Raw genomic sequence first — 27,330 nt, 5'->3', positions numbered from 1 at the left:
GGCCTTTTACTAAGCAAGCATTCAAAGCTGATATGTTGAATGAATGAACAAATGAATGAATGAATGAATGATATACATTTATATTGTCTATTCTGGGTTTTTTTTTCCTTCGGGAAAAGTGTTAGGCCATGCTTTGTTTTTTCCTTATGTTTGATTTATCTGCATATCTAAACAAAACCAACCTGTTCAATTAATGTATTTTCCCCTTGTTTTATAACCCACCTCTTTACTTGTTTTTATTTAAGCTGAAGCTAAACACTAAAAACTTGGGAGTATTTTATTTTATTTTTTAAAAATTTATTTTATTGAAGTAGAGTTAATTTACAATGTTGTGTTAATTTCTGCTGTACAGCAAAGTGATTCAGGTATATATATATATATTTACACACACGTATTCATATCTATCTATATATATACATTCTTTTTCATATTCTTTTCCATTATGTTTTATCACAGGATATTGAATATTGTTGCCTGTGCTATACAGTAGGACCTTGTTGTTTATCCATTCTAAATATAATAGTTTACATCTCCTAACCCCAAACTCCCAATCTATCCCCCCCACCTCACCACCCGCTTTGGGAGTATTTTATTTTAAAAAGCAACTTCAGCGTGCTCCTTTTTTGGAAGAGTACAATTTTGATTGAAAAAGGCACAATCCAAAGTGAATGAATTTAAAAGTGTAATGGATTTTAAAGTTCTTTAAAGGGACTAGTGTAGAAAAACCCAAATAAATACTCAGGATTTAAGGATACGTTTTGGAAAACAATTCCATTTTGTAGGGTTGCTTTTCATCCTTCTTCTTGGTGTTTGCTCAGCCCACTGCAGTCACGATTACAATGTGTGAATTGCTTAGCAGGAGTTAGGCACTGTGACCAACAGTCAATCCTTTACAGCCATATTTTAGGGTATGTATCCTTATACTTATTTTATCCATGAATAAAAAATGAGTCTCAGAGAGACTGAGCATCTTGTCCAAGATTACACAGCTGAGAATTTGTAGAGCTAAGGTTTGTGTCCTAATCTAGCTGGCTCTGAATCCCAAACTTGAAGTTTGCTGTTGAACAGGGAGTAATTTGGGCCAGAGGAAAAAAAAATTTCCACCGTAGACATTCAGATAGACTCTCATATAAGTAAAGGACTTCCGTGATCTTTAACTTTCCATTGCTTTTACCTTCTGCTGCTGAGTCAGCAGATCTTCCCATGATTGTCCATTCTCCAAAGGTAATTGGCCAATGAAAGAAAGGAAAGCAAAACCTAGGGCCTAGCATTCTTGAGATCACCTGTAATGAAAAATAAAAGATGGGATCTTTCTTGTTAAAGAGTAGGTAAAGTTTTGCAACTATTCGGTGTGTTGGTACAACAAATAAACAATGAATATGGTACTTAATAAAAATGTAATGAGACTAGAAGGCACATTGGAGTGGTAGGAAGGGTAAATGGAGGTAAAAAAGGAAAGAGTGCACTCTTGATTCATTTGGCAGTAAACGGGGAGGGGAAGTAATGGGTTTGGACCATCACTGGGGTGGGAAGAGATTGAAAATAATACCACATGAAGGTTGGGGATGAAACACTCTGTCCTTCCAATTTCTGCTATAGCCTGGCCCTCATCTCTCCTCTCTCCCTTTGCCATATTAGCTGTCATCATAGTGAGGTCTGCCTTCTTAAGCCAATAGACATTCCTCATCTTAGTTGACCTCTGAGAAGCACCTGCATTACTGCCTACTGTTGCCTCCCTTCCCTTGGCTTCAGGGCACAATTCTCTCTGATTTGGGTCCTATTACTTCTTGTCTCTCTCCTTTTTTGGCTCACCTTCTATTAGCCACTAAATGTTGGAGGTCCTAGGTCCTCTGCTCCTCTTATCCTAATTTCTCTCCCTGGTGATTTCATCTACTCCCAGGGTTTCATATCTCACGTACACTCAGATAACTCCCAATTTTTATCTCCAGTCTTGATCTCGCGACTTAACTCCAGACTCTTAAATTAGCTGTCTACTTGCCATCTTTTGAATGCCTCAAAGGTACCTCACAGTCAGCAAGCCCAAGACTGAGCTCATCATCTTTTCCTCCAGGCATGGTCCTCCGTCCAGGGTCCCTCAGTGAATAGCACCAGTGTCTGTCTAGTTGCTCAAGCAGAAGCCAGGGAACAATCCTCTCCCATAACCCTCCTATCCACCACCACGTCCTACAGATTTCATGCTCTCAAATCTATCTACTTCTCTCCATCTCCACTGCTGTCAGCCTAGTCCAAGCCACAATGATCTCTTTCCTGAACGACTGCAACATACCTTCTGACTGGTCTATTTGCATCCATACTGGCCTCCCTACGTAGTCTTTTCTCCACCCTGTGACTAGTCCACCCTGCAACTCTAGTTGACTTTTTATTTTTCAAAAGATGAATTGGGTCATGTCACCTTCATGTAAAAATCCTTCAATAATTTTTCATTCTCCTTAGGATAGAACCAAAAAAATTCATCTCCTGGCCCACCAGGTGCTGTATAGTCTAGGGCAGTCATTCTCAAATTGTAGTCTCAGCATGCATCAGCATCACACAAGTGTGTGTTTTGAAATGCAAAGTTTTGGGCCCCACCCCAAATCTCATGAATTGGAAACTCTGGGGATGGAATCCAGCAGATGGTGTTTTAACAAGTACTCCGGATGATTCTGATGTGTATACTCAGGTTTGAAAACCACTGCTCTGGAGCCTACCTACCGTTCTGGCTCTGTTTGACTTTGTGCTCTCACCATTCTAGCCTCTACAGCTTTCTTTCATTCCCCACTTTTGCACTATGTTTCTTTCTACCACAGGGCCTTTGAACAGCTTTTTCTTGAAAGCCTTTCTCTGTCCTCCTTCCCTGGTTACCATCTACTCTTCCTTCAGGTCCTAGCTCAAGAAAGCTGACAACGACTAATTTCTCCTAATAACTTATACTACTCCTGCGTAGTGCTTAAAACAGTTGTATTTTTTTTTTCATATTTGTATTGTTACTGGTTAACATCTGCCTCTCCACTAGACCGTAAACTCCAAAAGAATTGGGACAAGGTCTGTTTTTGCTTGCTATTGTCTGCAGTGTCTGGTACTAGAATAGAGCCCATGCTCAGATGTTTGTTGAATGAATGAATACACAAATGAATGAATATTTCCTTTCAGTATCTGGATACTGTTTGAGAGCACAGACAGCCTGGAATTCTCATGGTCAACTCCCATTCCTCTCATTTTCTACAATGGGGATGCCTACCTCATGGGTTTGTTGAGACAGTTAAATGAGGTAATTCATGGGCAAAACCTAGCACCAGGCTAGGCACACAAGTCCTTGATAAATGTGACCTCTGACTATCATTATTATTACGACTCCACTGTTATTATTATCATTTCCAGTTTCCAAAATCTCCCTCAGTCATAATGGTGGAGTGTAGCTAAAACTAAACAGTATAGTTCTTGACAAGAATATACATTTTTTGACTATAAGATAAAAACCAATGCCTGTGCAGTGTCTCAGGTTTTTTTTTCTTTCCCCCAACAGCTATTCATCTCCCAGAATATTTACTCCAGGAAATTCTGATTAGCCTTGTTATTAGTTTCTAATGTCATTCATTTATTTCCTTGGCAAATGATTAAGGAGTGCCTAAATGTACCAAGCTGGGTTCTGGAGATGTGGTAGTGACCAAGAGGGGTGTGTTCCTTATAGAGTTGATAGTCTAGTGGGGAAAAAAGATATTAACAGCCCAGCAAGGAAATATTTCACCACAGTGGCCATAAATACTATGGAGAAGCACAAGGTCCCACTTCTGTGTGAACTCAGGAGGCTAAGCCGTAATGGGGAGGGGAGTTTTCATTCCTAGGCCCACCTTTGATCCTCAGGTAGAAGCGGCCTGTGCACGAACCAGGCCAACCATTTGGTGTAGGTGGTGGCCTGTGATGCAAACCAAGCAGGTGAAGTGGATGTTTCTCTCCTGTTTTGAATCACACTGGTCTCTGTATGTGTTAATTCTGTGTTGTTCTTACAAACAAGGTTTCCATGAAAACCAGCTAAAAGGGGAACAAAAGGCAAAGGCCAGCTGGGAAGCCTGCATTGTTAACGTGTTTCCCAGGTGCTTTATATGCAGACTCAGTGGTTAGGAACTATTCCTTTTTAGGCTCTCGGCCTGATTTTCCTTTGGCCGGCTCTGATTTCTTTACCTCCTCAACACCTGGGGCCAAGACTCCTTTTTGGAGCAGTTTGAAAGCCATCCTTTCTTGTTCTCTTTACTCAGTTTGGTCCAGGTCTGAATCTTTGAACAGCATCAACTATTCATTGCCATTTGACAATGCTGGGGTTGGAGGATCCAGCGTTTTCCAAAGCAGGTCTTGCTTTACCATTGGTGATCCAGTGGGCCTGTCAGCAAGACTGGTTCTAAATCATTCGGGCTCAATTAGTTTATTTCAAAGAAATACCCAGGTGTTGTTTGACCTTCAAACATATGGACTGCTGGAAGAAATGAAAGTCTCGCCTGTTCCCGTCATGCCGAGGGAACTGGATGGGGTAATTCTTTTTTGTAGTCTCTGAGTTTTGTGAAGGGGTTATTAGGTTTGGGCTCAGTGAGTTATTTACTTTAGCAATATGCTTGGCGGTGGGCTTCCTTTGCTGAGAGAACAGCCAGGTGTGAGTTGTCACCAAGTACTGCTAGAACGGTACAGAGGTATGGAGAACAATTGGGCCACATAGGTGGGGCCTGAGCTCTGAGGCTTGAGGGAAACAGCCTTTTCCTAGCATGGGGGGTGATGACCATCCTCTCAGACTCTGACTCCTGACTTGATATGCTCAGGCTTTCCTTTGGTCTTGTTCAAGAGGCCAGCCTATCCAGAATCCTCAGAGCTTTAGAAGAGCTTAGCCTAACAGCCTATGCTTTTGCGGCCTAAACAGTTTCTAAGAATTGGGGCAAGGTTGAAAAGCATCGTCCTGTGGCCGAGAGTGAGGTTTTTGGAGTTAGACAGATGTGGTTTCAAATCATGGCCCATCCTACTTGCTAACTGTGTGACATCAGGCACGTTACTTCACTTCTCTGAGCGCAGATGTCTCAGGTATACAATGGAGCTGATAATTTTTATTTTAGAGGTTTACAAAATATGTTTAAAAAGATATTTTAATATTCATCCAACTAAAAAGAGATTTAATGGTCAAGTGCATTTGAAAAACCCTTTAGACTCTTTTCCTCTGTTTTGGATTTGATAATGCCTATTGTCAGATTAAAGTTCCTGAGAAGTTCTGAAGGAAGAAAAACCTGTTTAACTTTGTTTAATCCAAAATGTCAAAATATATTTGAGTTCATGAGCTCTTTTTCTTTTCTTTTGTAGAAAATGGGAGCAGTGTTTCATGAAATACAAATGACCTCCTAGGATTGTTGTAAGAGTTAAATAAGAACTTATGAAAAATGCTTCCCGTGGCGCCTGGCCCAGAGTAAGTACTCAACAGTAGCGAGTATTGTATGATTATTATTATATGATTATTATTAATGAGGGGTTTTGGTCCCCAAAACATAAAACTCCAAATTGGATATATCTGGTTTTTAATCACAAGCCCTTTATTAGTGTTTACCAGTTGGAAATTTACAGATTTCAGCTGTCAGTGATGGCTAATGGTTGTGATTTATTTAGTGCCTACCACGTTTCAGGGTGCATTTTAGGTACTTTAACCAAATCGTTGCTGTATGTGATGGTCATAACTATTCAGCAAGGTAGGTTTTATGCTTTCATTTGTAAATGTCAACACTGAGGCTTGAAGATGGCGTGTGTCCAGCCCAAGGTTATGTAGAGACTCTGCTGTGGAATTGGGAATTTAGCTTGGATTTGTTTGGCCCAAAGCCCTTTATTATTCTCTGTTGGCATTCTGTAAATCTACAGGGGTCTGTGAAAGCACCAGTGATGTGAAAGAAATTTGCAGTAAGTCTAATAGAAACCAGACACTTGGCCACCATGAGGCACTGGAGGACAGTATGTTGGGAGGTCACCCTCCTGCCCTACCAAGGACCTTTCCTTTATGGAATCCACCTTGTTCTCTCACCTGCAGTGAGTGGTTAGCCTTGCAGTGGTTGTTCCCTTGACCCAAAGCATTCTTCCTGTGTCTCCTTCCTTGGTTATCTCTCAGTCAGCCTGCAGTCATTTTACTTGCCTATCTCCCCATCAAACTGTGAGCAGGGACCAAGTCCTGGTCAGTGTTGTATCCCCAGCATGTAACACACTGTATTCTATAGTTATGTATTGATGAATGAATGCTGTCAATTCAAAACCTATATAAGAAAATAATTTATGCCTTAGAGTAATAAAGAGTGGGAAAATAAGTTTATCATTTAGTAAGTACCATTTGTTTGATATATAAGAGTCTCAAAACACTGTTTCATGGAGATTTGGGCAGTAAAAATGTTGAAAATTCCTGTGCAGAACAAGGCCTGCTACTAAACTCTAAGGAAGGCTTTTTACCACCTTGGAGATTGTTGAAAGCGGCAGCCTCTTTTTGCTGAGTACTGAGGGCGTCTATAGAACGTTGTCCAGTTCAGTAGTTTCAGAAACGCTTTTTAACAGACCCCTGTGTTGAGGGAAGGGTGGTGTTTATGATTCAGCTCAAGGAAACCAATTCACTCGAATGCCACTCAATTATCACGGTTACTGTCTGTGAAATGCCTTCTTTTACCAAGCTGTGTCCTAGGCATATTACACATCACCTCTCATTTTTATGGCATGACTCCAAAGTACTGGCTATTATACCCATTACAAATGAGGAAGCACAGCCTGTGAGAAGCTTTGCAACTTGCCAGAGACAGCCAGCTAGAAAGCGGCGGGGCAAGGATATAAATCCAGGTCTGTCTGTCCGAAATACATTTTGCCCCCTTAGGACACCTTGACATCTGAGACGGGAGCTATGGGAGCTCCACTGGCAATGTGATCAGTATTGGACATTAATGAGCAAGTTCCCCCTGGAACTTTGCAGCGGAAAGATGCCTAGTGACCTTAAAGCAAAAATCAAAGCAAGTGTTGCTTGAAAGCTTTGTACATCCAGCCTATTCTGGCTACTATGTCATCTTCCTCAGTTTCATGAACATTTTGATGGCGATAAAAAAGGAATAGTTCTCAATATCAGAAGGCCTGTTTCCTTGGTGTTCCTCTGCATCCATGCTTCGCCTTTGAGATCAAATCCTCCTTATGGTCCATGTCTCTCATTGTTTGAAAATACCTGATGTCAGGCTTGCTCAAGCTCGACATTAGCTTCTTTTTTTGTATGCAGGGAGTTACCCTGATTTTAAGAGCCAGATTGACTGTCTCAAAGGTTGATGGATTATTTCCTGCAAAGATCTCCACAGATGAATCCTTTGATGCATTTTATTCTGATCTTACCTGTTTCATGGCATATCTGGCAGGAAAGGAGAAGATGGGAAATTGATTCCCTTGAGCACAGCCTCCGAGAGTGGCATGTTTTCAGTCATATATTATGGTAATATATTGATGAGATAGTTGTTTTGGTTAAAAGGAAAAACATGTTGGGGAAGCAACACTAAAGCAAAGGGCTTTAGTGTTGAATACGTGGTTGAAACATCAACGACAGGATGATGGGAAATGAGAAAAGACAACCAGAGCTGTCAGCATTTGTGATGCTTCCTCTTCCCCCACAAATGCCACAGGCATCCTTTTCCAAACTTAAGCCCCATGATGTTGGAATCCGGCAGCGCTGGCTGTCTGGTTGTGACCAGTGGAGGAGCTGAAGTGTGTCAAGTATCTGGCACCAGGGCACACAGTGCAAAATAAAAAGGGGGGATATTTATTCGATTTCAGTTCCATGAGGTGATCTAGTCTGACTTCTACATTCTAAAAGTATAATTGGATACTTGGGACTCCTTTTGATTTAACTGGATTTCCAAGGGCCAATTCCCGAGAGAGTGGGCATCCCCAGGGCTCTTTCCTGTAAATGAAGGGACTCATTCTTCCATCACAGGGTTTTTCAAAAGTTTGGTCTAAGGACCAGTGCGTGAGATTCACTTGGGGCACTTTTTTTTAAAATGTTCCCACCTCACACCTATATACCTACATTTCAGAGGCTAAGGCGTTAGTTTCTTTTTTTCTTTTTCTCTTTTTTTGTTTTTTGCATAAGTTTCTATGATTTTAACAAGCTCCTCAGATGGTTTTCTCAGAAAATTTTTAGCTTTAAAATGACCATCTGCAAGAGGCCAGGATTCAAAGGAGGCAGGAGCTGAGAGAGCCCTGGGAGATCATACAGTCAGTTAATTCCTATCATTTCACAGAGGAGGAAACTGAGGCACAGAGACGCACCAAAGTTGGTGATGGAGCTCAGGGAAACCTGAATGTAGGCTTTTCAGAGCTCTTCCAGACTCTGAGGGCAAACATCATTTCACTACACTAAAGGTGACATTCCCTTTTTCTGCGGGGAACTGGAATTGCTATATAAGGCTGTATTTTATAAGGAAAGAATGGTAACTTATTTGCCCCAGCAGTGCCATCCTCTTATAGAGTCTCAAATAGTAACATTTCAATTAACTTACTTAAAATTCCTTTGTGATTCCCCATTGTCTTGAGAGTGGGTTTCAAATGGTGGATAAGCCGGTACCTGTGATTACCACTCACATCTCCAAACATCTTCCACCCGTCCACTCTCCTCTACCTCCTTTGCATTCTACTCTCCAGATATTCTCAACTATTTTCAGTTCACCAAATGAGCCATATTCCTCCTTCAGGAGTGTTAGCGCATGCTACTATTCTCTCTACACTATTTTTCCTAGAAAAGCTGTCTTCATCTTTCAATTGTCAGATGTCAGTTTATATTTCCCCTGCCCCGGGAACCTCCCAAGTATGGGTAACAGACACTACCTGGTAACCTATACAACCCTTTTCAAATTAATTGATACTGTATTGCAGTTGTTATGGTGCTTTTCTCCTTAACTATATCTTAAGCTCTAAAGGACAGGAGTCATGTTTGGTGTTGTAGCACACATAGTAGGTAGTGCCTGATCGAAGGAGGCACTCAGTAAACTATACACGACATAAATGGCGGGATGATCTTGAGGTTCACATACCAGAGTGCTCAAGCAGATCATGTCTGCCTGGAATAGAGGATGACATTAGTCAGTGGTAGTAGGTGAGACGAGTGAGGGCAAGCTGAGCTCGATCCTGAAAGGCTTTGGTTTGAGTTGAAGATGTCAGCTCAGCCTGGACCTGGTCACTGGTAATGATTGACTGATGGGAGGTTTGTGAGGAAGATTCCATGGCAGCAGCAAGGAGCATGGGTGGGAGCGAGAAGAGGCTAGAAACCACGTGAGAATTATGATGTGGCTACGGTAGTCCAGGCTCAAGGCAATGAGTCAGGAGCAGCCTGGTGCCTGTGGGGATGATGAAAAATGAGTGAATCCCAGAAATGCTGCTGTCAAAGAATCAAGAGTACTTGGTAGAAGAGTCAAAGATCCTTCCCAGGGAGACCTTTCTTCTTTCACTGATTTGTTACTTTACTAATTCAACAAATATTGATTGAGGTATGAGGCCCTGGGACTATACCAGTGAGTAAAATAGACATGCTCCTTGCTCTCCTGTAAGTGAATGAGACAGATAACAGGTAAGTAAACAAACCAAAGAAGAGCCGCCTAATATAAACGTTTAGTAGGCAGTGAACTTCATGAGTCAAATTAAATAATTCCTGTAAAGCACTTGGCACAGTGCTTAGTATATAGTAAAAACCCAATAAGTATTATGAAGTCTGTCTCCCCCACCATTCTCTAATAAAAGTTTTAAAATTTCCTTTTATGTCTCACTCACAACTATTTTTGAAAATTTACTTTGTTGAAGTATAGTTGATTTACAATCTTGTATTAATCTCTGCTGTACAGCAAAGTGATTCAGTTATATATAGATGTGTGATTCGGTTATATACATTTTTTTTCATATTCTTTTCCATTATAGTTTATGATAGGATATTGAATATAGAATCCTGTGCTTAACAGTGGGACCTTGTTGTTTATCTATTTTGTGTATAATAGTTTGCATCTGCTAACCCCAAACTCCCAATTGATCCCTCCCTCACACCCTCTCCACCTTGGCAACCATAGGTCTGTTCTCTCTCTCTGTGTCACTCAAAACTATTAAATGAATCATGACAATGGCTGCCATACATCAAGTACCTATTCCATAGCAAGCTCTATGTTTGTGGGCTTTGCATGTATTAACTTCTCCTTATAACTGCCTTGCAAGATAGTTATGATTGTCTTCTTTTTTCTGATAAGGAATCGGAAGCTAAAGAGAGTTAATCAATTTCCTTAAATTCCCAGAGCTAGTGAGCTGAAAACCCTAGGGGTGCCCAACTCCCAAATTCCATTCTCTTTCCATTGTCACAATGGATCTATTGCCAACCAGTGTTAGAACAGTCTGCTTTATAGTGAATCTGGCAGGCTCTTCAGACCTGTCTATTCGTTCAAGTAACTGAAATACCTAGTAAGTATTAAGGAGTATATTCTACTTGTGACTCAGTTACCCACCTCCAAGTATGGCCAACTGTATGGTCCTTCCCTGCCTTCCAATGAGCATCTTTGAATTAGGAGGAAATTTCAATACAGTCATCTTGTAACTTTTGAAAAAAAAAGTGTTCATTTATTTATTTCTGTATTTTTAGAAATCTTAGACTATAGAGAAAGCACCTACAATGTTGTTCAACTCAGATTCTGGGTGTTCACAGTGTTAGGATGAAGAGTCTAAGCTTTGCAGATTTGGTTGAAGTCTTTCCTTTGCCACTTACTGGACTATGAAATTGAACAGATCTCTTAAAGCACTCTCAGCTATATTTTTATTATTAATAAATGGTGAAGAAATAGGAGGGTAGTAATAGCAGCTATCGAATAGGATGTATCTGGGACTGAATTAATAAAAGTAAGTGAAGTGTGTTCTTAACTGGTGGCAGTTTTGCTCCCCCAGGAGATATTTAGCAATGTCTAGTGACATTTTGGTTGTCACAACTGGGGGAGTGCTCCTGGCACCTAGGGAGTAGTGACTAAGGCTGATTTGAAACATCCTACAGTGCGGAGACTGTTTCCTCAGCAGAGAATTATCTAGCCAAAGTGTTAATAGTGCCGAGGTTAAGAAACGGTGTATATCGTAATATCTGTTGTGTTGCCATAAAAAAAAAAAAAAAAAAAACCTAAAATCATCCAGGAATGTGGAACACTTGGAAAATCCCTTTGGAAGCACTGAGATTATGACATACGGATGAAAATACATCTGGGGTATTGACTAAATATTTTCCTTTTCATCTAAAAATTTTGAAGTCATGAACTGGATATTTCCGTGTGTCCACTTGGGTTGTGGGGTGGTGAGGACTTTTTGTCAGCTGTTCAGGAGTTGCATAAAGCTGAGTACGCATCTGATGGCACGCTCTGTGTTTTTCATTTCAGGAGTAGTTTATCCTACACCGTTACTTGTGGAAAGGGAGGTTTATTTGTTTTTATGTAGTTCTTTTCTTTGTAACTTAAAAGCATCTTGAATTATTAAACCAGTTATTTTCCAGGCCTGCAAATGTTTTCAGCATGTGGCCCTAAGTTTCCCTGAGTCAGCACATAGCCCTGCAGCTCGGAAGACCTTAGTTTGTCAGAACCGTTCCTTTGAGATGGTGGTATTTTTCTTTGGGCTTGGGATTTTCGAGGTGCTCATTCTGATACAAGAGGGCGTGTGTTGCTCCCAGACCCCCACACTCAAGGTTGTGGTGGGAATTCTGCTCAGGGCTTAGGGGTATGTATCACCATTTCAGACTAGAGAGGAGAATTAAGAGGAGAAACTCAAGTGGCCATTTAATGTCTTCCCCTGATGTTAGACTCTTGCTTACTTCTAGCCAGGAGCCAAGCCATAAGGTAAATCCTCCAGCCCACATTTTACCAGTGACCATAAGAAAGTACTTTGAATTACCACTGAACAATTATTTTTTTTTCTGCTTTGAAGCCAAATGCTTTTATAAGAGGCAGAAAAAGAAAAAAAAAACACCGAAGTCAAATTGATGAAAACCAATCAAAATATGACCTTGTTGTGGCTGATACAGCTATCCTGGCTGGTCCCAAGATACTGATGGCATCTTCGGGCATGGTGCTCAACACTGAAGGAATTAGATTTCTGTGACAACTGCTTGGACGCTGCAGTCCTGCACCACACATTTCCTGAGTGTATTATTGACAAAGATCAGCCCTGTTTTGTTCATTACCAGGAAGCAGCAAAGAAGGCTGAAAGGCTCTCTACAGCCAGTACAGGATGACTTTTAAACAAATGTCCTCAAAGCTCATGAATACATCATGTAGGGGCCGAGGCCTTGGGGAAGGTATCTTTCATGAAAACTCCGTGGACATCCCTGCTGAAGTCACTGGCCTCTAGATGTTGGATAGCCTCCCACCTAAATCTGTTCAGTTAGTAAGCACCTAGAAATGATAGTTTGCTCTTAAGGAATAAATATGTGTTCATTCTTGATTTTTATCTTAAGCAGTATTTACTGATACAGAGAAAGAAAATTTTTTCTTTATGTCAAGAAACCTGAATTCTGCATAATGAAATCATGAGATTATACTCCGTAAAGCCTGAAAAGGACCTACCTCATCACTGGACTCAGTTTTGTGGGGAGGCTCCTGAGATCCCAAGCTAATGATGGCTGAAGGGGGGGTAAGAGCCCCAGCCAGAGGTCTTTCGGCTACAAAACATGTGGCAGCCGAGCCCTTACTATTCACTCTTCTCTTTGTTGTTTTCGTCCAAGACTAGACTGCCCTGCTCTTACTTCTGATATTTCTCACAGTTCATTTATAACCCCTGCCCCTCCCCCTGTCTGACTTTGAAGAACCTGAATTCATTTAGGCTTTGATTAGTGGTAATTACTTACCTGTCAGACCCCAGCTGGACTGCATCACCAAAGCTGAGTCACATAGCTTTGCTTCCAGTGACTGCTTCCAAACAATTAAATCAGAGAAGCACCTGTGTAAATATGCAATATTTGGCGATAAGAAAATGATGAGGCAAGAGAAACTGAGCAGAACTGGTGAAAAATAGTGAATATTTTCCCCTGGGGGTTTTCACACATGCCTTTAAGCATCTCCATTCTCAAGAACAAGGTCAGGTTACTTTCCCACCCTTCCCATGCTTTGTGGGTTTTTTTTGGAAGACATAGCTAATCTGATATCACCGGATGTGATTTGTTTGCAAACATTAAAATTGTAAGCTAATCCTCTCATATGTACACTGAAAGACAAGAAGTTGAAATAGGGTGAAGGACTAACCAGTAATTTTCTTTTCCCAAGCCAAAATGTCTATCTGAATAGATAAGCTGACAATTGAAGCTCATCTTGGACAATGATACCTGTTCTTCTTTGTATTTAGGGCTTCCGTGATGGCAGTTAAAGCTTAGGATGGTGGAAAGAGCAAGAGCTTTTGTAATCAGATAGACCAGGAGATGAATCCCAACATCACCACCTAGTAGCTGTGTGACCTTGAATGTGTTTTGAACCTTAGGTTCCAAATTTGTAAAAAGGACATAATTCCTGACCTTACGTGCCATGCCACATGTAAAGTGCCAATCTCAGTGCCTGCTTAGCAAACATTCACTCTGCCCCACTGCATAATAATAGACCAGAAAAAGACATCATCCTGGACCTGGTTGCCATTCAATAAGCCACAGTTAAACTACTGGTGATTTCTTTTTTTAACATCTTTATTGGAGTATAATTGACCTACAATGGTTTGTTACTTTTTGCTTTATAACAAAGTGAATCAGCTATACATATACATATGTCACCATATCTCCGCTCTCTTGCGTCTCCCTCCCACCCTCCCTATCCCACCCCTCTAGGAGGTCACACAGCACTGAGTTGATCTCCCTGTGCTATGTGGCTGCTTCCCACTAGCTATCTATTTTATATTTGGTAGTGTATATATGTACATGCCACTCTCTCACTTTGTCCCAGCTTACCTTTCCCCCTCCCTGTGTCCTCAAGTCCATTCTCCAGTGCATCAGCATCTTTATTCCTGTCCTACCCCTAGGTTTTTCATGACCTTTTTTTTTTTTTTTGAGAATCCATGTGTGTTAGCATACGGTATGTGTTACCATATGGTATTTGTTTTTCTCTTTCTGACTTACTTCACTCTGTATGACAGACTCTAGGTCCATCCACCTCACTACAAATAACTCAATTTCATTTCTTTTTATGGCTGAGTAATATTTCATTGTGTATATGTACCACATCTTCTTTATCCATTCATCTGTAGATGGACACTTAGGTTGTTTCCATGTCCTGGCTATTGTCAATAGAGCTGCAATGAACATTGTGGTACATGAGTCTCTTTGAATTATGGTTTTCTCAGGGTATATGCCCAGTAGTGGGGTTGCTGGGTTGTATGGTAGTTCTATTTTTAGTTTTTTAAGGGACCTCCATACTGTTCTCCATAATGGCTGTATCAATTCACATTCCCACCAACAGTGCAAGAGGGTTCCCTTTCCTCCACACCCTCTCCAGCATTTATTGTTTGTAGATTTTTTGAGGATGGCCATTCTGACTGGTGAGAGGTGATACTTCATTGTAGTTTTGATTTGCAGTTCTCTAATGATTAGTGATGTTGAGCATCCTTTCATGTATTAGTTGGCAATCTGTATACCTTCTTTGGAGAAATGCCTATTTAGGTCTTCTGTCCATTTTTGGACTGGGTTGTTTATTTTTTTGATATTGAGCTGCATGAGCTGCTTATAAATTTTGGAGATTAGTGCTTTGTCAGTTGCTTCATTTGCCAGTATTTTCTCCCATTCTGAGGGTTGTCTTTTTGTCTTACAGTTCCCTATGCTGTGCAAAAGCTTTTAAGTTTCATTAGGTCCTATTTGTTTATTATTGTTTTCATTTCCATTTCTCTAGGAGGTGGGTCAAAAAGGATCTTGCTGTGATTTATGTCTTAGAGTGTTCTGCCTATGTTTTCCTCTAAGACTTTGATAGTGTCTGGCCTTACATTTAGGTCTTCAATCCATTTTGAATTTATTTTTGTGTATGGTGTTAGGGAGTGTTCTAATTTCATTCTTTTACATGTAGCTGTCCACATTTTCCAGCACCATTTATTGAAGAGGCTGTCTTTTCTCCATTGTATATTCTTGCCTCCTTTATCAAAAATAAGGTGACCATAGGTGTATTGGTTTTCCTCTGGGTTTTCTATCTTGTTCCATTGATCTATATTTCTGTTTTTGTGCCAGTACTATACTGTCTTGATTACTGTAGCTTTGTAGTATTGTCTGAAGTCCAGGAGTCTGATTCCTCCAGCTCTGTTTTTCTTTCTCAAGATTGCTTTGGCTATTCGGGGTCTTTTCGGTTTCCATACAAATTGTGAAATTTTTTGTTCTGGTTCTGTGAAAAGTGCCGTTGGTAGTTTGATAGGGATTGCATTGCATCTGTAGATTGCTTTGTGTAGTAGAGTCATTTTCGCAATGTTGATTCTTCCAATCCAAGAACATGGTCTATCTATCCATGTGTTTGTATCATCTTTAATTTCTTTCATCAGTGTCTTATAGTTTTCTGCATACAGGGTCTTTTTGTCTCCTTAGGTAGGTTTATTCCTAGGTATTTTTTTCTTTTTGTTGCAATGGTAAATGGGAGTGTTTCCTTAATTTCTCTTTCAGATTTTTCATCATTAGTTTATATGAAGCAAGAGATTTCTGTGCATTAATTATGTATCCTGCTACTTTACCAGATTCATTGATTAGCTCTAGTAGTTTTCTGGTAGTATCTTTAGGATTCTCTGTGTATAGTATCATGTCCTCTGCATACAGTGACAGCTCTACTTCTTCTTCTCCAGTTTTGATTCCTTTTATTTCTTTTTCTTCTCTGATTGCTGTGGCTAAAAATTCCAAAACTATGTTGAATAATAGTGGTGAGAATGGACAACCTTGTCTTGTTCCTGATCGTAGAGGAAATGGTTTCAGTTTTTCATCATTGAGAATGATGTTGCAAGTGGGTTTGTCATATATGGCCTTTATTATGTTGAGGTAAGTTCCCTCTATGCCTAATTTCAGGAGGGTTTTTACCATAAATGGGTGCTGAATTTTATTGAAAGCTTTTTCTGCATCTATTGAGATGATCATGTGGTTTTTATCCTTCAGTTTGTTAATACGGTGTATCACATTGATTGATTTGCGTATATTGAAGAATCCTTGCATTCCTGTGACAAACCCCACTTGATCATGGTGTATGATCCTTTTAATGTGCTGTTGGATTCTGTTAGCTAGTATTTTTCTTTTGAGGATTTTTGGATCTATGTTCATCAGTGACATTGGCCTGTAGTTTCCTTTCTTTGTGACATCTTTGTCTGATTTTGGTATCAGGGTGATGGTGGCCTTGAAGAATGAGTTTGGGAGTGTTCCTCCCTCTGCTATATTTTGGAAGAGTTTAAGAAGGATAGGTGTTAGCTCTTCTTTAAACGTTTGATAGAATTCACCTGTGAAGCCATCTGGTCCTGGGCTTTTGTTTGTTGGAAGATTGTTAATCACAGTCTCAGTTTCAATGCTTGTGATTGGTCTGTTTCTATTTCCTATTTCTTCCTGGTTCAGTCTCAGAAGGTTGTGCTTTTCTAAGAATTTGTCCATTTCTTCCAGGTTGTCCATTTTATTGGCATATAGTTGCTTATAGTAATCTCTCATGATCCTTTGTATTTCTGCAGTGTCAGCTGTTACTTTGCCTTTTTCATTTCTAATTCTATTGATTTGCGTCTTCTCCCTTTTTTTCTTAATGAGTCTGGCTAATGATTTATCGATTTTGTTTATCTTCACAAAGAACCAGCTTTTAGTTTTATTGATCCTTGCTATTGTTTCCTTCATTTCTTCTTCATTTATTTCTGATCTGATCTTCATGATTTTTTTTCCTTCTGCTAACTTTGGAGTTTTTTTGTTCTTCTTTCTCTCATGGCTTTAGGTGTAAGTTTAGGTTGTTTATTTGAGGTGTTTCTTGTTTCTTGAGGTAGGATTATATTGCTATAAACTTCCCTCTTAGAACTGCTTTTGCTGCATCCCATTGGTTTTGGGTCATCGTGTTTTCATTGTCATTTGATTCTGGGCATTTTTTGAATTTCTCAGTGATCTCTTGGTTATTTAGTAGTGTATTGTTTATCCTCCACTTATTTGTATTTTTTACAGGTTTTTTCTTGTAATTGATATCTCGTCTCATGGCATTGCTGTCAGAAAAGATGCTTGATATGATTTCAGTTTTCTTAAATTTACCAAGGCTTGATATGACCCAAGATATGATCTGTCCCACAGTATGTTCCATGAGCTCTTGAGAAGTGTATTCTGTTGTTTTGGGATGGAATGTCCTATAAACATTATTTAAGTCCATCTTGTTTAATGTATCATTTAAAGCTTCTGTTTCCTTATTTATTTTCATTTTGTATGATCTGTCCATTGGTGAAAGTGGGGTGTTAAACTCCCCTACTATTATTGTGTTATTGTTGGTTTCCCCTTTTATGGCTGTTAGCATTTGCCTTATGTATTGAGGTGCTCCTATGTTGGGTGCATAAATATTTACAATTGTTATATCTTCTTCTTGGATTGATCCCTTGAGCATTATGTAGTGTCCTTCTTTGTCTCTTGTAATAGCCTTTATTTTAAAGTCTATTTTGTCTGATATGAGGATTGCTACTCCAGCTTTCTTTTGGTTTCCATTTGCATGGAATATCTTTTTCCATCCCCTCACTTTGTCTGTATGTGTCCCTAGGTCTGAAGTGGGTCTCTTGTAGACAGCATATATATGGGTCTCGTTTTGTATCCCATTCAGCCAGTCTATGTCTTTTGGTTGGAGCATTTAATGCCCTTACATTTAAGGTAATTATCGATTTTTATGTTCCTATTACCATTTTCTTAATTGTTTTGGGTTTGTTATTGTAGGTCTTTTTCTTCTCTTGTGTTTCCTGCCTAGAGAAGATCCTTTAGCATTTGGTGTAAAGCTGGTTTGGTGGTGCTGAATTCTCTTAGGTTTTGCTTGTCTGTAAAGGCATTAATTTCTCCTTCGAATCTGAATGAGATCCTTGCTGGGTAGAGTATTCTTGGTTGTAGGTTTTTCCCTTTCATCCCTTTAAATATGTCCTGCCACTCCCTTCTGGCTTGCAGAGTTTTTGCTGAAATATCAGCTGTTAACGTTATGGGGATTCCCTTGTATGTTATTTGTTGTTTTTCCCTAGCTGCTTTTAATATTTTTTCTTTGTATTTAATTTTTGATAGTTTGATTAATATGTGTCTTGGCATGTTTCTCCTTGGATTTATCCTGTATGGGACTCTCTGTGCTTCCTGGACCTGACTATTTCCTTTCCCATATTAGGCAAGTTTTCAACTATAATCTCTTCAAATATTTTCTCAGTCCCTTTCTTTTTCTCTTCTTCTTCTGGGACCCCTATAATTCGAATGTTGGTGCATTTAATGTTGTCCCAGAGGTCTCTGAGTCTGTCCTCAATTCTTTTCATTCTTTTTTCTTTATTCCTCTCTGCAGTCGTTACTTCCACTATTTTATCTTCCAGGTCACTTACCCGTTCTTCTACGTCAGTTATTTTGCTATTGATTCCTTCTAGAGAATTTTTAATTTCATTTATTGTGTCGTTCATCATTGTTTGTTTGCTCTTTAGTTCTTCTAGGTCCATGTTAAACGCTTCTTGTATTTTCTCCATTCTATTTCCAAGATCTTGGATCATCTTTACTTTTATTACTCTTTTCAGGTAGACTGCCTATTTCCACTTCATTTGTTTGGTCTGGTGGGTTTTTACCTTGTTCCTTCATCTGATGTCTGTTTCTCTGTCTTCTCATTTTGCTTAACTTACTGTGTTTGGGTTCTCCTTTTTGCAGGCTGCAGGTTCGTAGTTCCCGTTGTTTTTGGTGTCTGCCCCCAGTGGCTAAGGCTGGTTCAGTGGGTTGTGTAGGCTTCTTGGGGGAGGGGACCAGTGCCTGTGTTCTGGAGGATCTTTCTGGAGGATCGTGTCTTCCTAGTGGGCAGGACCACGTCCAGTGGTGTGTTGTGGGGTGTCTGAGCTTATTATGATTTTAGGCAGTCTCTCTTCTAATGGATGGGGTTGCGTTCGTGTGTTGCTAGTTGTTTGGCATAGGGTGTCCATCACTGTAGCTTCCTGGTTGTTGAGTGGACCTGGGTTTTAGCGTTGAGATGGAGATCTCTGGGAGAGCTTTCGCTGTCTGATATTATGTGGAGTCGTGAGGTCTCTGGAGGACCTATGTCCTGAACTTGGCTCTCCCACCTCAGAGGCACAGGCCTGACACCTGGCTGGAGTATGAAGACCCTGTCAGCCACATGGCTCTGAAGAAAAGTAGAAAGGAAGGAAGGGAGAGAGGGAGGGAGGAAGGTAGGAACGAAGGAAAATAAAGCTACTAAAATAAAAAATGAAAAAAAAAAATTTAATAAAAAAATTAAAAAGTAATAAAAAAAGAAAGAAAGAAGAGAGTAACCAAACCAAAAAAGAAATCCACCAGTGATAACAGGTGCTAAAAACTATACTAAAAAAAAAAAAGACCAACAGAACCCTTGGACAAATGGTAAAAGCAAAGGTATACAGACAAAATCACACAAAGAAGCATACACATACACACTCACAAAAGGAGAAAAAGGAAAAAAATATATATATATATAAAGGAATAGAGCAACCAAATCAATGAACAAATCTACCAGTGATACTAAACTCTAAATACTACGCTAAGATAAACATAAGGCCACTACCAGATTAGATGCAGAAAGGAAACCCTAAGTCTGCAGTTGCTTCCAAAGTTCACTGCCTCAGTTTTGGGATGATTTGTTGTCTATTGAGGTATTCCACAGACGCAGGGTACATCAAGTTGATTGTGGAGCTTTAATCCGCTGCTTCTGAGGCTGCTGGGAGAGATTTTCCTTTTTCTTCTTTGTTCGCACAGCTCCTGGGGGTTAGCTTTGGATTTGGCCCCGCCTCTGCGTGTAGGTCGCCTGAGGGCATCTGTTCTGCGCTCAGACCGGGATGGGGTTAAAGGAGCCGCTGATTCGAAGGCTCTGGCTCACTCAGGCCGGGGGGAGGGAGGGGTACGGACTGTGATGCCAGCCTGCGGCGGCAGAGGCCGGCGTGATGTTGCACCAGCCTGAGGCGTGCCGTGCGTTCTCCCGGGGAAGTTGTCCCTGGGTCACGGGACCCTGGCAGTGGTGGGCAGCACCGGCTCCCCGGGAGGGGAGGTGTGGAGAGTGACCTGTGCTCGCACACAGGCTTCTTGGTGGCGGCAGCAGCAGCTTTAGCGTCTCATGCCAGTCTCTGGGGTCCGCGCTGGTAGCCGCGGCTCGCGCCCGTCTCTGGAGCTCGTTTAGGCAGTGCTCTGAATCTCCTCTCCTCGTGCTCTCCGAAACAATGGTCTCCTGCCTCTTGGGCAGGTCCAGACTTTTCCCGGACTCCCTCCTGTCTAGCTGTGGCGCACTAACCCCTTCAGGTTGTGTGCACACCACCAACCCCAGTCTTCTCCTGGCGCTCCGACCTAAGCCCGAGCCTCAACTCCCAGCCCCGCCCGCCCCGGCTGGTGAGCAGACAAGCCTCTCTGGCTGGTGAGTGCTGGTCGGCACCGATCCTCTGTGCGGGAATCTGTCCTCTTTGCCCTCCGCACCCCTGTTGCTGCGCTCTCCTCCGCGGCTCGGAAGCTTCCCCCGCCGCCACCCCCGTCCCCGCCTGCAAAGGGGCTTCTAGTGTGTGGAAACTTTTCCTCCTTCACAGCTCCCTCCCACTGGTGCAGGTCCGGTCCCTATTCTTTCGTCTCTGTTTTTTCTTTTTCCTTTTGCCCTACCCAGGTACGTGGGGAGTTTCTTGCCCTTTGGGGGTCTGAGGTCTTCTGCTAGCGTTCAGTAGGTGTTCGGTAGGAGTTGTTCCACACGTAGTTGTATTTTTGATGTATTTGTGGGGAGGAAGGTGATCTCCATGTCTTAGTCCTCTGCCATCTTCCATGTATCTTTTTGAATTACAGTTTTCTCCAGATATGTAGGCCTGGTATTTTTAGTTGAAGGACATCCATAGGTGGAGCTTCATGGACCCACTCCTGTTGTGTTCCTTGTGTATTTAAGGATGTCATTTTTTGCAGAGCTCAAGCCCCTGTTTCATCTCTTCCTAAGCTCTGTCATCCTGAGCAAGTTAATTATTCGTTGTGTTTTTTCAGTTGCAAAATGGAGATCATGATAACTAATGCTTCACATTATTCAGAGAATTCAGTGAGTTACATGTAAAGGACTTAGAACAGTGACTCGAACAGAGAGAAGAGTTGTAGTTGTGATTGATATTATTACTGGGATAAAAGTAGGCAGCCAACAATAGAGTTGGTCTTACAGAAGGAGCTAGTGTACATAACAGATCAATCAAATTTTCCCAAGTCAAAATGTTCAGTGTTAATTTTTTTCTTCTTTCATAAAAGTCTTTTTTTTTTTTTTTGCGGTACACGGGCCTCTCACTGTTGTGGCCTCTCCCGTTGCGGAGCACAGGCTCCGGACGCGCAGGCTCAGCGGCCATGGCTCACGGGCCCAGCCGCTCCGTGGCATGTGGGATCTTCCCAGACCGGGGCACAAACCTGTGTCCCCTGCATCTGCAGGCGGACTCTCAACCACTGTGCCACCAGGGAAGCCCATAAAAGTCATTTTTAATTGTATTTAGTTTGAATGTAATGTTTTATTGGTAGTTTCTGAATAAGACAGTGAAAAGTAAGAAACCCTTCAGTGGAATGTTACTCAGTTATTCATAGAGGCAGGTCCAACTGTCTTTGGTCCTTGAGTCTAAAATGAAATAATCACTAGTTTTTAAAATCCCCAGGATACTATTTACTCTATGACGTCAAGCTGATATACTTGTAAGGGTAAGTAAGGGAATAAACAGCAAAGAGTTGTCAAAAGTCAAGGTTTATTTACTATTCCTTTTGAAATATTTTAAAACAGGATTATGGAATGTTGGAGGATATAAACATATCTCATTCTGCTGCACTAAGCATTGAAGTTACCCCAAATTACCTGATCATTTTGTTAGTTGGATGGCATCTTCTATTTTTGGTAAGCCCTTGGCTTGTTTGAAGAGGTATTTTACCACCGAACAAGACAAGCATCCTAAACACCCCCAAATTTCCTGATACCAAAAGATATACTTAAGTTGTGACTGCAGTGATAATAGAGATTTGTCGGAGGCTGTGAACGGAGTTTTTAATGCAAGATTTAAAGAAGGATCACTCGGAGTGCATCTTTTCCCTTCCTAATCCATTAAGCAAACTGATTAGTGTTAAATGGAAAGATTCATTGGGTGACTTGCTTTGGAATAGAAAAGTACTTTGAATTATTAAGCTTTCTACACATCTTAAAAATAAATTTACTCTGAACTTCCCACTCGATCCCACTGAATTCACTGAGCAATATGGCCTCCTGGTTTCGTTTAACAGCTCTGCTTTCCCAAAGGGGTTGATGACTCATTGTGTTGGAGCTGAGCTTTAATGTGCTTCTTCCCTGAGGCCTCATCACTTACCTAGTCTGTTGATTAACTCTGTACATCGACATAGCGTGGTCCAGTTGAGTAGGCTGTATGATAAGCATCTCAACAATAACACCATAAAATCTAAGCAGAGAAATACATGGTACACTGATAAAAGTGCATGCATTGAATTTTAAAAATATATTTTCCTATTCTGCACTTTCAAAGCCACAGTTTAAATACCCAAAAGTCCTTTCCATGAATCCATCAATGCACAGTTCTCTAACTCTGCTATATTTTGAATACAGATTGGTCCAGTTTTCCTAGGAAATGGAAGTAATTTTCATTCTAATGCCACATTTTGGGTCACTTATTTATAACTAACCTAACTTTTAAAAATCTGGTTTAAATATTCTGGTAGTACCTCTTACAACTGAATTCCTGGTCAATTTCCATTTACAGCTGCAAACTCTCAGGCAGCTGTTGATTCTAATTCTCCTTGTTAAAGGTTACTAACTTCATCAACAGTAATGCTGTAAGTTACATGTCTTAAGATTCTCTTATTGTTGCTAGCTGAGACTGTACTTTTGTTTTCTGGCTATTTAATGTTGTTGACATTCATTTTGTTCCTCCTTCTACAAAGACAATTGGACTGAATTATTCCTAGATACCATTACCCAGTCCCCATACTTTCAGCCTTTGAATCATGGGCTGAAACCAAAAATCTGATGTTTTTGGCAGCCAGACCCACAGTCTCTATTAACTTTGGTCCAGACAGGCTTTCAGATCATGAAAAGGCATGTTGAGTCTTACTCCAAGCTTCTGTCTTCCTTCCTTCACCAGTGCATGGTGTTCAGGAACATAGACTTGGGATAACATCCTTAGTTTGTGTTTAGAAGAAGGGAAACAAAGCAGAGTTGTTTAGGATCTGCATAAGGAACAATTAGCTCAAGCATTATGGCATTAATATGAGCCAGAAGATTGTAGGTTTGGGTGTCTCAATTGGTATACTGCAAACCTTTCATGGGTATGCCACCTAACTGGGGACTGCCTGTGAGGTTTTCTTTTTGTACAACTGAAAGTATTTGTAGATATGACAACAGCTGTCACTTATCATGTTGGTCATGCAATGTATTGGGGGAAGGGCTAAAACCTACCAAGAGTAGGAAAGGAGAGACGTAGACTAGCATAAATCTGACAGAAAAAAATATCCAGAAGATACATGGTACAAAAGATGTATAGGCAGAAACCTGCAATAACTTTGACCTGTATGTGTATACATATAGGTATATTAACAAATTTATTGAAGTATAATTTACATACAACAAAGTGAGTGTACTCATTTAAAATGTACAGTTCAATGAATTTTGATGTATGCATAAACACATGCAACCATCATCCAAGAAACAGAAAATTTCCAACATACTAAAATAGTCTCTTCAGCCACAGCCCAGACAACCTCCCAATCCACCCCCAGATGCCATTACATGTTTATCAGTATAGAATAAATATACCTGTTTTAGATCTTCATATAAATGGAGTAATGTGATATGTACTCTATTGTGTTTGGCTGCTTTCAAGTTTTTGAGAATCATTCACATTGTATGTATCAACAGACATTCATATACAAATAGACAGTCTGTGTAGACATAGGTTTTTATTTTTCTTAGGTTCTTACCTAGGAGATGAATTGATGGGTTATCTGATAAGTTTGTTTTTAACTTTATAAGAAACTTACCAAACTGTGTTCTGAGATATTTATATCATTTTTCACTCCCACTGCCAACGTATGACATTTCCAGGTCTATATCCCTTTTGTTCTGTTTCGTTTTTATTTTCATTTTTCCATGTGGAAGTTGAATTATTTATTTAAAACAGTGGAAAATATGGATTGCAATACCAAGAATACAAATTAGCTGTTGACACCAGGTTCCCATCCCAGTTTATGTTTCTTTGTTTCATTTCTTCATCATATTTTGTTGTCAGATCGACATCCTTGCCAAACTTGGTAATATCAGTCTTTTTCATTTTAATCATTTTAGTGGGTATAGAGTGGTATTTTATTGTGGTTTAAAATTGCATTTCTGTGGTGACCCTGATATGAAAAATCTTTTTAGTGTTTATTAACCACTCATATTTTTCACTTTTGTGAAATATATGTTCAGATATTTTGCTCATTTTAAAAATTGGGTTGTGTTTTTATCATTGAGTTATAAGAGTTCTTTTAATATTCTGAGTAGAATTTTATGTTAAAGATGTGTACTGTGAGCATTTTCTTTCAATCTTTTACTTGTCATCTTTTTTATTTTTTATGGTGTCTTGTCAGTAGCAAAAGGTTTTACTTTTGATAAAGTCCAGTTTATCAATTTGCTTCTTTAATGGTTAGCATTTTTTGTGTCTTAAGAACTCTTTGCCTGCACAAAGTCATAAAGTTTTATAGTTTTAGATTTTACATTTAGTTCTGTGATGTTTCTAGTTTACCTTTGTGTGTAGGAAGAAGTAGGGTTCAATATTGATATTTTTCAATACAGACATCTGATTGTTACAGCACCAGCTTTTGAAAATGCTATCCTATCCCTGCTCTGTTCTGTTCAAGTTCACTGACCTTGTCTTCTACAGCATAAAACTACTATTATAACCATTTAGTGATTTTTTTTTTTTTTACTTCAGATACTGTATTTTCCTGTTTTAGGAGTTTCATTTGTTCTTTTTTTAAAAAGTTTTCATTTCTCTTATTGCATTCATTTTTTTAAATAAATTCTAAAACTATTTATAATAGCTACTTTAAAATTTTGGCTGCTAATTCCATCATCAGCGTCACTTCTAGGTCTATTTCAGTTGTCTAATTTTTCTTCTGGTATGGAGAAAAGAATTTTTCCTAGTCATTTGCATGTCAAGTAATTTTTGGTTGGATGCTGGGCACTGTTGATGTTTCATTGTTGAATGTCTGTATTTTATTATGTTCCTTTAAAGAGTGTTGCTCTTTTATGTGGCAGGCATTTAAATTTTGTGTGAATTAGTTTAACCTTTTTAAGATTTGTTAAAGAAGGTGTAAATTAGTCATTATTGTAGAGGTAATGTTCACCAACTGAGGCGTGGACATTCTAGGGTCTCTGCTGAATTCTGAATGGATTCAGTGGTGTGTCTCCAGTCTGGCTGACTGCAACTTAAGTATATCTCAGCCCAGTGGGAGATATGGTAATCATTCAATTTACAGTTCTTCAGTTATTGTTCTTTCCCTAGTAGTTCTTTGTTTTGTGGAGTCTTGCCCTATACAGCTTAAAAATGAGCCAAAAACTCAAAGTCACCCTTGTGTGTATTTTTGGAACTCTTTTTTTTCTATATATCTTCTCTTTTGGTTCGCTTTCCTACAAATTCCGGTCACTTCAACTTCCTCAATCTTTGATTTCTGTCTCCTCTACTCGGTGAGTCCCCATGTGCTACCTGAGTTTCCCTTCCCCAAGTGGCAATCTGAAAAGTGTCTCTTGGATATTATGTCCTCATCCCATTTGTTTCCTTTCACTCAGGGATCATAGTCTTGTGCTGCCTGTTGACCACTGTCTGAAAACAGTGAGTTCATATATTTTTTCTTGTTTGCTAATAGTTTATGGTGAGTGGTCCTTTCAGTAGTAATTAGTCCATCATGGCCAGAAGAAGAACAGATATATTTTATAACAGTACAATTAAGGCAGTTACTTTACCACAAACAGGGATATAGTGCTAAAGGGGACCCAGCTAAAAGTTATGGTTACTTTAGATGTGATTCATTCCCTTTGAGAGCACTAGTCAAAATTAGGTTTTAGGATACATGCCATTAGTAGTGATGGAGATCACTATTTCCCAAACTGCACTTGCTTTTGTCTCAACGTTGTGATTTTTTCTGTGGAGACCTTGCATTATAATTTACTTAAAATATTTTCTTTCAGTTAACTTGCTTATAACTTAAATTTATTTGAAAAGTAAGCTCTAAAACGTTATCGTAAATGGAGTTGAAAAACTACTTGTATTTTTCCAATATATATTAAAATAAGCAAAACTCTTTAAAAATAAACAAAATGTATCTTTGGACTACTGAAAGCACCTGTATCCCACCGGGCACTTTTCTACACCTAGGCATACGGGAGTAGATCACGTAGGCATTGAATGAAGAAGTGACGTAGGTGATGGAGATAAAAAATGTGATGACAGTTTTTCACTTGTAGTTTCTGATAGAACCGTAAAAGTTTAAAACTAGAATGATCTAATCCAATCTTCTCATTACACAGGTGGACTAATTCCTTCCCGAGGCCTCACAGCTGGTTAATTAATTCAACAGATACTTATCAAGGGCTGGGCATGTTCTAGGAGCTGGGAATACAGCAGTGAACAAAACAATCTCTCTTGGAGCTTACATTCTAGTTAGGAATAGAACCCCTTTCTTTGGCTCTTTGTCTAACTGTGTGTTATTTAATGGTCTATTCACAACAAAAGAGGGCACCTGAACATTTTAATACCTGTCCCCAGTTTGTGTCTCAAAACCTTTAGAAATAAGATTTTTCTCTGTGTAAAATCAACCCAACTGCGTAATCCTTTCAGTCTAACTCACCTGAAATATACCAGCTCACATGATGGCACTCTGTACTCCTAGTGGGGTTACTTCTCATGCTTTTCTCTTTAGCCATAAAAGGAAAAACAAATCTCTCCTTTTTATGAGAAAGTGCCCATTACAATTACGTCATTTGGGACTTTGTGGATATAGTCAGCCTTTGGTTGCAACATACATTAGAGCTTGTAGACAGGGTCTTTTGGTTTATCATCTCATCTTGCTTCATGATCTTGTTCCTGCCCTGTTTTAGTCTCTCTTGACATATCACCCTCCCAAGGTGTTTGTGC

The sequence above is a fragment of the Aethalodelphis obliquidens genome, unplaced genomic scaffold (genome assembly GCF_003676395.1).
Source record: "Aethalodelphis obliquidens isolate GAN/ISIS:26980383/991018 unplaced genomic scaffold, ASM367639v1 scaffold22, whole genome shotgun sequence".
NCBI classification, from domain to species: Eukaryota; Metazoa; Chordata; class Mammalia; order Artiodactyla; family Delphinidae; genus Aethalodelphis; species Aethalodelphis obliquidens.
Note: the sequence above shows the minus strand (reverse complement) of the source record.